Below are 14963 nucleotides of genomic sequence, written 5' to 3' on the forward strand. Positions count from 1 at the left end.
CGGACCTGGGCTGGCACAGGAGGCCGCACATCATGTGCACCTGGGCCAATGTGCACGGGACGCTGTAATCCTCTCCAGGTTCACCGACTAGAAGGTCACCTCTGGGAAGGTGTTGGAGACAGCTATGACGGGAAGTCAGTGTCGTCCCCGGGCTGGTGTTCCAGGGCGTCTCGGGCTGCGGGTCGAGTACTCCCGTCCTTGTTCGTGTCCTCCTCCTCGCAGCTCTCCTCCTAGGATTGGGGTTTTGGTTGAGGTGGGAGGCACCAGAAGAGCCCACCACATCACCAGGTAATCCTGCAAATCACAAGACAAGATGCATGATTGAACCACAGGTTGGGGGTGGTGGGTGCTGGTGGAGGGGGCAGTGCGGGGCCAGGTGTGGGGGCAGTGGAGTGGGTAGTGTAGGGGGATGTTGATGTGGTGGGGGTGTTGGTGGTGATGATGGTGACACACATGCCATGGGGCACTGCAACTCAGTGGGGTCTCACTTGTTCGCCCGATGCCGACATCTGCCTCGGTGACCGCCGTCTCCCTGGGCCCACCGATCAGGTCCAGTGCCCACTGCGCATCTGCAGTAAGGGGCTACAGGTCCAGCTGTCCCCCTCTGGTGTTCTCTCCGCCGCCCTCTCCGAGGTGGGGGGGGGGGGGCACAAAAAATGCACAGTGTTAGACAGTTGGGTGCATGCAGTACAGGGGGTGGGTGGCCATGGCAGCCAGCCATGGTGGTCGGTATGGGTGCTGGCAGATGGTGCAGGGTGGGGGTTTGGTCATCCCCCAAATGGGGGGAGGGGCAGCGTTGCGGGTGTGTGGGTCGGGGGCTAGTGCCAGGGCACAGTGCTACCTACTCACCCGGGCCGTCCCGAGGAGGTTGTGGGCTTATTTTGCGGCATTGCTGGCCGGTCAAGGCGGTGTTGCCCATGGTGCTCATGGCCACTCCCACCTGTATCCAGGCCCGGTGCATAGCGGCAAGTGGCAACTGCCTCCCCACCCAGGGGTATAGGGTCGCCCGCCTCCCCTCCGTGGCATCGAACAATGTCCCCAGTTTAACATCAGTGAATCACGGTGCCGCTCTCCTTGCTGCCATCTTGTTGGCTGGGAGGAGTGGAGTGTTTGTATCTGGACGCAGCTTGACAGCCTCTCGAGTGACTATATCGGCTCTGGTGAATCAGACACCGTTTTTCATTGGAATCGTGGTACCCCTTAACGGTCGGTGGATTGGTCTGGGAACGGCACCAATTCTGTTGTCATAGAACACCACAGATTCAGTCCCGGCATCAACTTTTTTCAAAATATTTTTATTAAGGCTTTTATATATACATTAAAAACAACCAAAACCAAAACGAGAACAAACAGGAAATCTCATAACAGATAAATAATGCCCCCCCACCCCCATTCACCTCCGCCCACCCTGCCTTCCCCATTTTTTTAAACCCCTTTACCACCCGCCCCCTCCGCTCTGCTGACATCTTAACTGTCCTTGAAGAAGTTGATAAATGGTTTCCATCTCCGGGCAAATCCATCCACTGACCCTCTTAAGGTGAACATAATTTTTTTCCAGCCTAAGGAACTCTGCCAGGTCGCCCAGCCACAACCCTGGCTTCAGCGACCCCAAGTCCCTCCACACCAACAAAATCCGTCGCTGGCCTACCAGGGAGGCAAAGGTGAAGACACCGGCCTCCCTCATCCCCTCGACTCCCTGGTCATCCAACACTCCAAATAGTGCCAGTTCTGGACTTGGGGCAACCTTCACCTTCAGCACCTAGGACATTACGTCTACGAACTTCTACCTGAGCCCCATCAACTTCGGGCATGCCCAAAACATGTGGACATGGTTCACGTGCCCCCCCATGCACCTTCCACACCTGTCCGACACCCCCTCAAGAATCTGCTCATCCTGGCCACCATCATATGCTTTATGGACTACTTTGAATTGAATAAGACTAAGCCTAGCACATGAGGAGGATGCATTCACTCTCCTCAAAGCCTCCTCCCACAACCAAGCTTCCATTTACCCCCCAACTCCTCCTCCCACTTCCGTTCAACCTCTCCATTCGGGGATCCCTCCCAGACCATTAACTCCTTGTAAATCTCGGACACTCTACCCTCGCCTACTCCCGCTTTCGATACCACCTTGTCCTGTAGTCCTGAGGCGGCGGATCAAGAAACGACGGCACCTGCTTCCTCACATAGTCCCGCACCCTTAAATACCGGATCCCATTCCCACAGGGCAGCTCATACTCCTCTTCCAATTCCACTAAACTCGAAAAACTGCAGCCCACGAACACGTCCCCAAACCGTTCGATCCCTGCCTGCCGCCATCCTCAAAATCATGCGTCCAACGCACCCCCCCCCCCCCCCCCCCCCCGGCGCTAATCTATAATCCCCTGCAAATTTATGGACAGATCGGTGTCCACGCCGAGGCACCTTTCTACCTCAGATGTTGCTGCCATTGTCCCCACACCCTCAGGGCTGCCACCAGTACCGGGCTCATGGAGTACCTGGCCGGCGAGAATGGCAGAGGCGCTGTCAACAGTGCCCCTAAGCTTGTGCTCTTACAAGAGGCTGCTCAGCCCACCTCCCCACATCTAAGATGTTCATAATTCACCCAATACCCCCTAGTGGATCCAATATATAAAGCAGCAGATCGTCCGCATACAGCGAGACCCTATGCTCCCCCCCCCCCCCACCCCGTGCACTATCCCTTTCCAACACCTTGACGCTCTAAGTGCCATTGCCAGTGGCTATATCGCCAAAGCAAAAGCAGCGGGGAGAGTGGGCATCCCTGCCTTGTCCCACGATGTAGTCCGAAATACCTCAAACTTACCCGATTCATCCTTACAATTGCTACTGGCCCCTTATACAGCAACCGGACCCAGTCCATAAACCCCTGCCTGAACCCGAACCGTCCCAGCACTTCCCACAGATACTTCTATTCCACCAATCAAACGCCTTCTCCGCATCCGGGAGCATCATTATCCCGTTTCATAAATGCCTAACATTAGCCGACAGATGCCTCCCCTTTATAAACACCGTCTGATCCTCCCCTATCACCCCTGGCACACAATCCTCAATCTGCGAGGCCAAGATCTTTGCCAACAGTTTGACATCCACATTTAGCAGCGATATCGGGCAGTAAGACCCAAGCTGCTCCGCGTCCTTGTCCTTTTTCAAAATTAAGGATATCGAAGCCTGCAATAATTTTAGGAGGAAGTTCCTCCTTCTCCCCCGCCTCGTTATATGCTCTTACCAGCAGGGGTCCCAGATTCCCCGAAAACATCTTATAAAATGCTACCGGAACCCATCCAGGGGCCTTCCCTGCCTGCATCACCCCATGCCTTCCATTACCTCCATCAATCCAATGGGGCCTCCCACCCCTCTACTAGGTCTTTCTCCCACCTTGGGGCACTCCAACTCATCCAGGAATTGCTGCATCCCCTCCCCTCCGGCCTGGGGCTCTGACTCATATCGCCTCTTGTAGAATTCCTCAAAAACCCCATTCACCCCCACCAGGTACAGAACCACTCTTTCCCTCCCATCTTTCCGATCTCCCACACCGCCTCCTGCTTCCTAAGTTGGTGAGCCAGCATCCTACTCGCCTTCTCTACATACGCATACACTGGCCCTCTGCAACTGCCCCGCTGCCTTCCCCATCGACACCAGCCTGAGCTCCATCTGGAGTTTCTGCCATTCCTTTACAACCCTGCATTCGGGGCCTCCGAATACCTCCTGTGTACCCGCAGGATCTCATCTACCAATCTAGCCATCTCTGCCCACTCCATCCTATCCCTATGTGCCCGGATCAATATAAACTCCCCCCTGACCACTGCCTTAAGCACCTGCCATAGCGCGGTGGCCAAAGCCTCGCCCGTGTCATTCAGCTCCACATATCCCCGAATGGCAGCCCTCACCCGCTCACACACCTTCTCATCTGCTAGCAACCCCACATCTAATCTCCACTGCAGGAGCTGGGCCGCCCTCCCTAGGCCACTTGAAAGTCCACCCAATGTGGCGCGTGGTTGAAGACCACAATCACCGAATATCCCGAGTTGACCACCCCCACCAGCAGAGTCTTATCCACCACAAAGTAATCGATCCGCGGGTACACCCTGTGAACATGGTAGAAGTATGAAACTTCCTTCGCCCTCGGCCTCCTAAACCTCCACGGGTCTACCCCTCAATGCGTTCCATGAAGCCCTTTAGCTCCTTTGCCACCGGCAACACCCTCCCCGACCGAGGACTCGACCGGTCCAATCTCGGCTCGACAACCATATTGAAGTACCCCCCCCCCCTCCCCATAACCAAACGGTGCAAGTCCAGGTCCGGGACCCAACACCTGCCTCATGAATTCAACATCGTCCCAATTTTGGGCATAACCGTTCACCAAGACCACTGGCATCCCATCCAATTTCCATCTCTCCATCACGATCCCCCTCCCCAAATCTGCTACTATATTCCCCACCACAAACTGCTACCTGATTATTTATCAGCACTGCCAGCCCCCCACTTTCTCATTTCTTAAAAAAAAAATTTTTTTTGAAGTATTTGTAAAATTTTATAACAATAACAGAAAAAGAGCAGTAAACATTAAACATTAACATAGTGAAAAAATAGACATTTCCCCAATCGGCTCTATCTTCACAGGCCACATGAAATAACATAAAACAACACTTACCCCCTACCCCCTCTCGGAAAGCTGCTACTGCCGACATTTTAAATTTCTCCAAGAAAGTCGAGGAACGACTGCCACCTCCGGGAGAACCCTAGCATTGATCCTCTTCAGGCAAACTTTATTTTCTCGAGGCTGAGAAACCCAGCCATGTCATTGACCCATGTCTCTACACTCGGGGGCTTCTGACACTCCAAAGGTCGCGACCTCTGGACTCGGCACCACCTGCGTACCTAGCACCTTGGACATTGCCCTGGCAAACCCCTGCCAGAACCCTCCAAGCTTCGGGCATGCCCAAAACATATGGACATGGTTTGCTGGGCTCCCCGCACACCTCGCACATCTGTCTTCCAGCCCAAAAAACTTGCTCATCCTCACCGCCGTCATGTGTGCCCGGTGGGCCACCTTGAACTGGATTAAACTCAGCCTAGCACATGATGACGAGGAATTGACCTTACTTAGGGCTTCCGCCCACAGTCCCGGCTCTAACTCCCCTCCTAACTCCTCCTCCCACTTGCCCTTAAGTTCCTCCACCGGAGTTTCCTCCGCCTCCAGCAGCTCCTGGTAGATATCCGACACCTTCCCCTCCCCCACCCAGGTACCGGACACGACTCTATCCTGTATCCCCCGTGGCAGCAGCAGCGGGAAGGCCACCACCTGCTTCCTCAGGAAGGCCCGCACTTGTAGATACCTAAAGCCGTTCCCTGGCGGCAGTTTAAATTTGCCCTCCAGCGCCTGCAGACTGGGAAAGCTCCCATCTATAAACAGGTCACCCATCCTTTTGATACCTGCCTTCAGCCAGCTCTGGAACCCGCCATCCATCCTACCTGGCAGGAACCTGTGGTTATTACATAACGGGGTCCAGACCGACACGCCTTCCACCCACTTGTGCCCCCTCCACTGCCCCCAGATCTTTAGTGCCGCCACCACCACCGGACTTGTGGAGTAATGGGTCGGCGAGAACGGCAGAGGTGCCGTTACCAGCGCTCCCAAACTGGTGCCTTTACATGACGCTGCCTCCAACCGCTCCCATGCCTCCCCCTCCCCCAATACCCACTTCCTGATCATGGCAACTAAAAAACTAGCGCTTTCACTTACGGCCGCATCACGCAACATTCAGGCCTATGCCCCGACTGCGCGGCCCACCCCCCCGTGCATCGTGGACTCCGCAGACGGCCGCCCCATCGTGGATCCCATCAGCGACCGCCCTCAGCCAATCCCACCCCTGTGCCGCGCGGCAGCCAACCAACCCCAGGGGGCCCAAATGCTACTTCTGTGGGCAGCCAAAACACCCCCAACAGCACTGTCCGGCACGGAGCGCCCACTGCAAGGCCTGTGGCTAGAAGGGACATTTCACTGCAGTGTGCCAGGCCCGCTCAATCGCCGCTATTGTCCCGGCACCCCCCACGTGCAGCCAGTGGCACGTGTGGCCAGTGGACGCCGCCATCTTGCTCGACTCGCAACACGTGCGGCTCGAGGGTGCCGCCACCTTGTTCCTCCCAGGACCAACGGGTGCCGCCATCTTGTTTTCCCCACGACACGTGCGGCCCGTAGGCGCCGCCATCTTACCCGACTCAGGACCCATGCCCGTCGGGCACCTCATCCAGCCGCTCATCGCCTGCAACCGCCAACGACCAGTCGCATCTCGCCTCGGTCACGATTGACCAGTCTCGAGCACACAACCTCGCGACTGCTTCAACTAAAGTGAAGGTCAACGGGCACAAGAGCTCCTGCCTGCTGGACTCTGGGAGCACTGAGAGCTTCATTCACGCCGATACGGTAAGGCGCTGCTTCCTCGCGGTACACCCCGCTTATCAGAGAATCTCCCTGGGACAATCCGGGGGTACTGCATCGCCACTCTCACTGTCCAGGGCATGGAGTTCAGCGGCGTCCGCCTCTACGTCCTCCCCAACCTCTGCGCTGCCTTGCTACTCGGCCTGGACTTCCAGTGCAACCTCCAGAGCCTAACCCTGAAATTTGGCGGGCCCCTACCACCCCTTACTGTGTGCGGCCTTGCAACCCTTAAGGTCGACCCACCTTCCCTTTTTGCAAACCTAACCCCGGATTGCAAACCCATCGCCACCAGGAGCAGATGGTACAGCGCCCAGGACAGGACCTTCAACAGTCCAGCGGCTGCTTCGGGAAGGCATCATCGAAGCCAGTAACAGCCCCTGGAGAGCCCAAGTGGTAATGGTCAAAACTGGGGAGAACAACAGGATGGTCATTGACTACAGTCAGACCATCAATCGGTACACGCAGCTCGACGCGTACCCCCTCTCACGCATATCTGATATTCTCAATCAGATTGCACAGTACCGGGTCTTCGCGACAGTAGACCTGAAATTTGCCTACCACCAGCTCCCCATCCCCAAGGCGGACCGCCCATACACTGCGTTCGAGGCAGACGGCCGCCTTTACCACTTTTTTAGGGTTCCCTTCGGCATTACCAACGGGGTCTCGGTCTTCCAACGGGAGATGGACCGAATGGTTGACCGGTACGGGCTGCGGGCCACTTTCCCGTACCTGGACAATGTCACCATCTGCGGCCACAACCAGCAGGACCATGTGTGCGTGGGTTTCCTCCGGGTGCTCCGGTTTCCTCCCACAGTCCAAAGATGTGCAGGTTAGGTGGATTGGCTATGATAAATTGCCCTTAGTGTTGGGTAGGGTTACTGGGTTATGGGGATAGGGTGGAGATGTGGGCTTGGGTAGGGTGCTCTTTCCAAGAGCCGGTGCAGACTCGATGGGCCGAATGACCTCCTTCTGCACTGCACTGTAAATTCTATGATGACGCCAACCTTGCCAAATTTCTCCACACCGCCACTCTCCTCAACCTCACGTATAACAAGGAGAAGTGCGTGTTCAGCACGAACCGCTTTGCCATCCTCGGCTATGTGGTCCAGAACGGAGTTCTGGGGCCCGACCCTGATCGCATGCGCCCCTCATAAACTCCGCCTCCCCCACTGCCCCAAGACCCTCAAACGTTGCCTGGGATTCTTTTTGTATTACGCCCAGTGGGTCCCAAACTATGCGGACAAGGCCCGCCCACTCATTCAATCCACTGTATTTCCTCTGACGGCCGAGGCTCACCAGGCCTTAACCGTATCAAGGCTGACATCGCCAAGGCCGTGAAGCATGCGGTCGACGAGACCCTCCCCTTCCAAGTCGAGAGCGATGCATCAGATGTCGATCTGGCCGCCACCCTCAACCAGGCAGGCAGGCCCATGGCATTCTTTTCCCGCGCCCTCCATGCCTCCGAAATCTGGCACTCCTCCATCGAAAACGAGGCCCAAGCCATCGTTGAAGCTGTGCGGCATTGGAGGCATTACCTGGCCGGCAGGAGATTCACTCTCCTCACTGACTGATGGTTGGTTGCCTTCATGTTTAATAACACACAGCAGGGCAAGATCAAAAACGATAAAATCTTGAGGTGGAGGATCGAGCTGTCCACCTCCAATTACGAGATTTTGTATCGCCACGGTAAGCTCAACGAGCCCCCCGATGCCCTATCCCGAGGTACATGTGCCAGCGCACAAGTGGACCAACTCCGGGCTCTACACGATAGTCTCTGTCACCCGGAGGTCACCCGGTTCTTCCACTTCATAAAGGCCCGCAACCTGCCCTACTCCATTGAGGAGGTCAGGACTGTCACCAGAGACTGCCAGGTCTGCGCGGAGTGCACGCCGCACTTCTATCGGCCAGATCGAGCGCACCTGAAGGCCTCCCACCCCTTTGAATGCCTCAGCATGGACTACAAAGGGCCCCCCCCCCCTACACCGACCGAAACATGTACTTCCTGAACGTGGTCGATGAGTACTCCCGGTTTCCCGTCGCTATCCCATGTCCCGATATGACTTCTGCCACGGTCATTAAAGCACTCAACAGCATCTTCGCCCTGTTCGGTTTCCCCGCTTACGTCCACAGCGACCGGGGATCCTCCTTTATGAGCGATGAGCTGCGTCAGTTCCTGCTCAGCAAGGGCATTGACTCAAACAGGATGACCAGCTACACCCCCGGGGAAACGGGCAGATGGAGAGGGAGACCAGGACGGTCTGGAAGGTCGTCCTGCTGGCCCTACGGTCTAAAAATCTCCTGGTCTCCCGCTGGCAGGATGTCCTCCCCGACGCGCTGCACACCATCCTACCGCTTCTCTGCACTGCAACTAACGAAACCCCCCATGAACGTCTCCTTGCCTTCCCCAGGAAGTCCACCTCCGGGGTCTCGCTCCCAACATGGCTGGCAGCTCCTGGACCCGTCCTCCTTCGCAAACACGTGCGGACCCATACGTTGGACCCGTTGGTCAACTACTACACGCGAACCCGCAGTACGCCTACGTGGCGCACCCCGACGGGCGCCAGGACACAGTCTCCCTCCACGACCTGGCACCCGCTGGATCCCTACCCACAGCCCACCACCCGACACCCCCCCCTCCAGTTGCCCCTGCGCCACTCACCCTCTCCCAAGCGCACCTCACCGCAGCCCCCGCCCCAGGAGAATCCATCCTCCCACTGGTTCCACTCGGGGGCGATAAAGACAAGGACAACACGCTCCCGCAGTCACAGGTGACCAAGTCGGCGCCCGCATCACCACCGGGACCGAGGCGATCACAGCAGAGGATCAAGGCACCCGACAGACTGAACTTGTAAATTTTTCCACCACCCTTGCCAGACTCTTTTTTAACAGGGGGTGAATGCGGTAGTCACCACTAACTGTATTAACTGTATATTAGATGTAATACGGTAAGACTCCTGTACTGGAGGTACATGGGTAAATCCCTGCCTGCTGGCTCTGCCCAGTAGGCGGCGTATAAATGTGTGTGCTCGCCGGAGCTGCTCCCATTCTGGCAGCAGCTACAGGAGGCCACACATCTTTGCTCAATAAAGCCTCGATTATTCACTACTCTCGTCTTTGTAGTAATTGATAGTGCTCACCTGTGGAGTTTTACAAAACGTTTGCCGCGATAGTGGGGCCGGTGCTGGTCAGGGTTTTTAACGAGGCAAGAGACAGAGGGGTCCTACCCCGGGGGCATCATGATCACATTAAGCAGCCTTCTTAGATTGGCCGCCAGTTGCCTACCCTTTACGAACCCAAGACGACATCAGATTACTTCAGACTACACCGCGGGATTGCCCTCTCTCCCCACTCTTGTTCGCGCTGGCCATAGAGCTGCCGGCAATTGCTCTGAGAGCTTCAAAGGACTGGAAAGGGCTGGTCCGGGGGGGGGGGGGGGGGGGGGGGGGGGGGGGAGTGGAACATAAAGTCTCGTTATACGCGGATGACCTGTTGTTATACGTAGCGGACCCAATGGCGGGGATGGATGGCATCATGGAACTCCTGAGAGAATTTGGCCGGTTTTCAGGATATAAAATTGAACATGGCTAAGAGCGAGTTGTTTGTAATTCAGGCGAGGGGGCAGGAGAGTAGGCTGAAGGGGTTGCCGTTCAGGCTGGTAGGAGAAAGCTTTCGATACTTGGGGAGACAGGTGGCACGGGACTGGGGCAGGTTGCATAAGCTCAACCTGTCCCGATTGGTGGAACGAGGAGGTTCGGAGATGGGATGCGCTCCCGCTGTCACCCCGGAGGGTGCAGACTGTCAAGATGACGATTCTTCCGAGATTCTTGTTGATATTTCAGTGTCTCCCCATTTTCATCCCGAGGTCCTTCTTTAAGATACTGAATAAAATTATCCTGGGATTTGTCTAGGCGGGGAAGTTCCCGCAGGTGAGGAAGGTGATGCTCGGAAAGGGCAGAGGGGAGGAGGGGCTGGCGTTGCCGAACTTTAGCAACTACTACTGGGCGGCCAACATAGCGATGATAAGGAAATGGATGGTGGGCACGGGGTCAGTCTGGGAGCGGATGGAGGCTGCTTCGTGCGGGGGCACCAGTTTGGCGGCCCTGGTTACGGCGCCTCTGCCGCTCCCGCCGGCGCGGTACTCCACCAGCCCTATAGTGATGCCGGCTTTGCGGATCTGGGGCCACTGGAGGAGGCATATAGGGGAAGTGAGAGCATCGGTGTGGACCCCAATCTGCGGCAATCACCGATTTGCCCCGGGGAACATGGACGGTGGGTATCGACTGTGGCGGAGGGCGGGGATTGTGAGGATGGGTGATCTGTTCCTGGAAGGGAGATTTCCGAGCATGAGGGCGTTGGAGGAGAAGTTCGGGCTGGCGGGTGGGAATGACTTTAGATACTTTCAGGTGCGGGATTTTGTGCGCAGACTGGTGCCTCCCTTCCCAAGCCTCCCGCCAAAGGGGAGGCAGGACAGGGTAGTATCGAGGGGAGAGATAGGTGAGGGTAGAGTCTCAGATATTTACAAAGAACTAATGGGAGCAGAGGATACACAGACTGATGACCTGAAGCTTAAGTGGGAAGAGGAGCTCGGGGGTGAGATGGAGGACAGTATTTGGGCAGAAGCTCTGGGCAACGTGTGCCAGGCTCAGTCTGATCCAGTTCAAGGTCGTGCACCAGGCCCACATGACGGTGGCCCAGATGAGTAAATTTTTCGGGCTGGAGGACAAGTGTGCCAGATGCGCCGGTGGGCCGGCTAATCACGTGCACATGTTCTGGTCGTGCCCTAAACTCGGGGTATTGGCAGGGATTCGCGGACATCATGTCACGGGTTTTGAAAACTGGGGTGGTAATGAGTCCTGAGGTGGCACTCTTTCGGGTGTCGGAGGATCCTGGAGTCCAGGAGGAGAAGGAGGCCGATGTCTTGGCCTTTGCTTCCCTGGTAGCCTGGCAACAAATACTGTTGGCATGGAGGAGCTCAAAGCCCCCGAAGTCTGAAGCATGGGTACCGGACATGGCGAGCTTTCTCGGTCTAGAAAAGGTTAAGTTCGCCTTGAGAGGTTCACTGTCGGGGTTCGCCCGGAGGTGGCAGTCATTCATTGACTTCTTCGCGGAGAATTAATCATCAGCGGCGGGGGGGCTAGGGTAGTGTAGAGTAGGGAGTGGTTTAGGCAGGTCCTTGCGCGAATGGAGTCGTGATTTGCACTATGTGTTATTTGCTTTTCCTTTTGTACGGGACAATACAATGTCATTGTTTTATATGCCAAAAATAACTCAATAAAATTGTTTATTACAAAAAAACTTCATTCACCCCCTCTGGGTCCAAGACCATGTTACCCTCCTTATTCTTTACTCCACCAATCTCCCAGGCCGCCTCACTCTTCCTAAGCTGGTGCGCCAGCATCCTGCTCGCCTTCTCCCCATACTCATAGACCGCCCCCTTGGCCTTTCTCAGCTGTTTTACCGCTTTCCCTGTGGTCAACAATTCAAACTCCGTCTGTAGCTTACGCTGCTCCCTCAGGAACCCTGCATCCGGGGGCTCCGCATATTTCCTATCCACCCGGAGTATCTCCTCCACCAATCTCTCCCTCTCCGCCCTTTCCCTCTTTTCTCTATGAGACCGGATCGATATTAGTTGCCCTCTAACAACTGCCTTCAGGGCTTCCCAGACCGTCGCTGCCGATACCTCTCCCGTGTCCTTTGTTTCCAGGTAGTTCTGGGCACTCTTATTTACCCGCCCGCAAACCACCTCATCCGCTAACAACCCCACATCCAGTATCAACAGCTGACGCTGCCCTCCCTCCTCCCTAAGCCGCAAATCCACCCAGTGCAGGGCATGGTCCGAGACTGTAATTGCCGAGTATTCCATCCCCGCCACCTTCGGGATCAATGCCCTGCCCAGAACAAAAAAGTCAATACGGGAATAAACTTTGTGGACGTTGTCATGATATTCAAACACACACATCATGTTGGACACACTAACAGGCAAATCAGAGTACACAACACCACAACCAATCACAGACAAGAACACCAACCACATAAAAAGCACGAGCACGACACCTGGTGGTCAGTAGGTCTGGGGAGAAGGGAACAAGAAAGAGCTGTTAAAACATCACAAGCAGGGAACCCCCACGTGCAGAGTGCAAAGACCAAACTGTAAATAGTAAGTTTAAATAAAATAGCGTTGTACCATATGCAACCGTGTTGGCTCATCTGTGTGTCAGAACACCCAACACCACATGGTACAGGAGTGGATCGATACCTGCCTACTAACCTGCCATTCTGGACATGGACCACACCGACAAACCGCAGCCGATGCAAGTCGCGGGGAACCTAGGTACCAACTGGAAGCTCTACAGGCAGCGATTTGACCTGTACATCCGTGCCACCGAAAAACAGAATGCCTCGGATGACACGAAGATTGCAATGCTCCTCTTCTACGCAGGTCAGCACGCCACCAACGTCTTCAACTCACTGGTGTTCGAAGAAGGCGAAAACCAAGCCAAATATGACACGGTCATCCTCAAACTGGACCAGCACTTTCAAGTTGAAGTAAATGAAAGTTTTGAAAGATACCTCTTTCAGCAACGCCTGCAAGGTAAGGAGGAGCTTTTTCAACCCTTCTTGACGCACCTCCGGATTCTAGCGCAGTCCTGCGGTTACGGCACCACCACAGAGTCCATGATCAGGGACCAGATTGTTTTTGGCGTTGCCTCTAGTGGCCTACGCCAGCAGCTTCTTAAAATGAAAAGCCTCACCTTAGCGTCTGCTGTGGAAGCCTGTGTCCTCCACGAAAATGCTACCTGCCGTTTTGCCCGATTTCAGGCGTCCGAGTTGGCACGGAGGGGGTCCCCAGCCGTCGAATCGGCAAGCCAGGCCGCCCACGACGTCGAACGCATCCAGGCCGTCGATTACTTCCCGACCCACGGCCCCGGACGACAGCGGCCGCTTCCCGCGCTTTTCGCGGTCTCCCGCGCAGGTGCGCGCAAAAAATAACGGCCACAACGAGGGACGCACTGCGCAGGCGCGCCCACCGCAAGATCGCACTGCGCATGCGCAGTGGCGCAACGAACGCCGTGACATCATGACGTGCGGCAATTGTGGAGCTCTACATTTAAAAGGGCAATGTCCTGCAAAAAACCGACAGTGCCTCAGATGTGGCAAGATGGGCCACTACGCAGCCCACTGTCGTTCGGCTCAACCCATGGATCCGGCGCATCCTCGACAATCTCGCAGACAAGTCAGGACCGTCCAGCCCACGCATCAAGACTTCCAGTTAAGTGATGCAGATGACCAGGATGCCTTCCACGTTTCCGTCATTGATGTCAACAAGGTCAATGCCATCAATCCAGCCGATGAGTGGTGTGCCACCCTGACGGTCAACCGATCGCGCGTCGCCTTCCGTCTGGACACCGGCGCATCCGCCAACCTGATTGCTTACTCTGCAGTCCAGGCCATGAAGGTCAAACCACCCATCACGCCATCCCGGCTCAAGATGGTTGACTATAACGGGAACGTCATCCCGTCCATAGGATCTTGCCAGCTACAGGTGACTCACAAGATGTACACGGCCACACTCCCCTTCGAAGTTGTCGGCTCATCAAAGGACTCGTTACTGGGCGCACAGGCGTGTAAGGTCCTTCACCTGGTACAGCGCATTATGTCTCTCTCTCCAGATGAGATATCCGACTTCCCGGATGCTGAGTTCCACGCAAATCTCCATTCCCTCCTTGCTCACAACCAGGAGGTTTTTGAAGGCATGGGGACATTGCCATACACGTACAAGATTCGACTCAGACCGGACGCCATCCCTGTCGTTCACGCACCTCGCAGGGTTCCTGCGCCACTCAAAGACCGCCTCAAGGCACAACTGCAGATTCTTCAGGACCAAGGGGTCCTATCCAGGGTCACGGAGCCCACGCCATGGGTCAGCTCCATGGTCTGTGTAAAGAAGCCCTCTGGCGAGCTCCGTATATGTATAGATCCTAAAGATCTGAATAACAACATCATGCGGGAACACTATCCCATCCCGAAACGAGAAGACCTCACCAGCGAGATGGCGCGAGCCAAAATATTCACTAAATTGGATGCGTCCAAAGGATTCTGGCAGATCCAACTGGACCCGGCCAGCCGAAGATTATGCACATTCAACACCCCTTTTGGCAGATTCTGCTACAACCGGATGCCATTCGGCATCATTTCAGCATCTGAAGTTTTCCACCGCATTATGGAGCAGATGATGGAAGGCATCGAAGGGGTACGTGTATATGTGGACGATATCATCATTTGGTCCACCACTCCGCAGGAACACATGCATCGTCTACGACGTGTCTTTACCCGCATACGACAAAATGGCCTGCGTCTCAACCGTGCGAAGTGTGCCTTCGGCCAGACGGAGCTGAAATTCCTCGGGGACCACATCTCAAGGTCAGGGGTCCGTCCCGATGCAGACAAGGTTAGCGCCATCACAGCCATGCCACGACCGGCTGACAAGAAGGCTGTCTTAAGA

This window comes from Scyliorhinus torazame, chromosome 10 (assembly GCF_047496885.1).
Source record: "Scyliorhinus torazame isolate Kashiwa2021f chromosome 10, sScyTor2.1, whole genome shotgun sequence".
Lineage (NCBI taxonomy): Eukaryota > Metazoa > Chordata > Chondrichthyes > Carcharhiniformes > Scyliorhinidae > Scyliorhinus > Scyliorhinus torazame.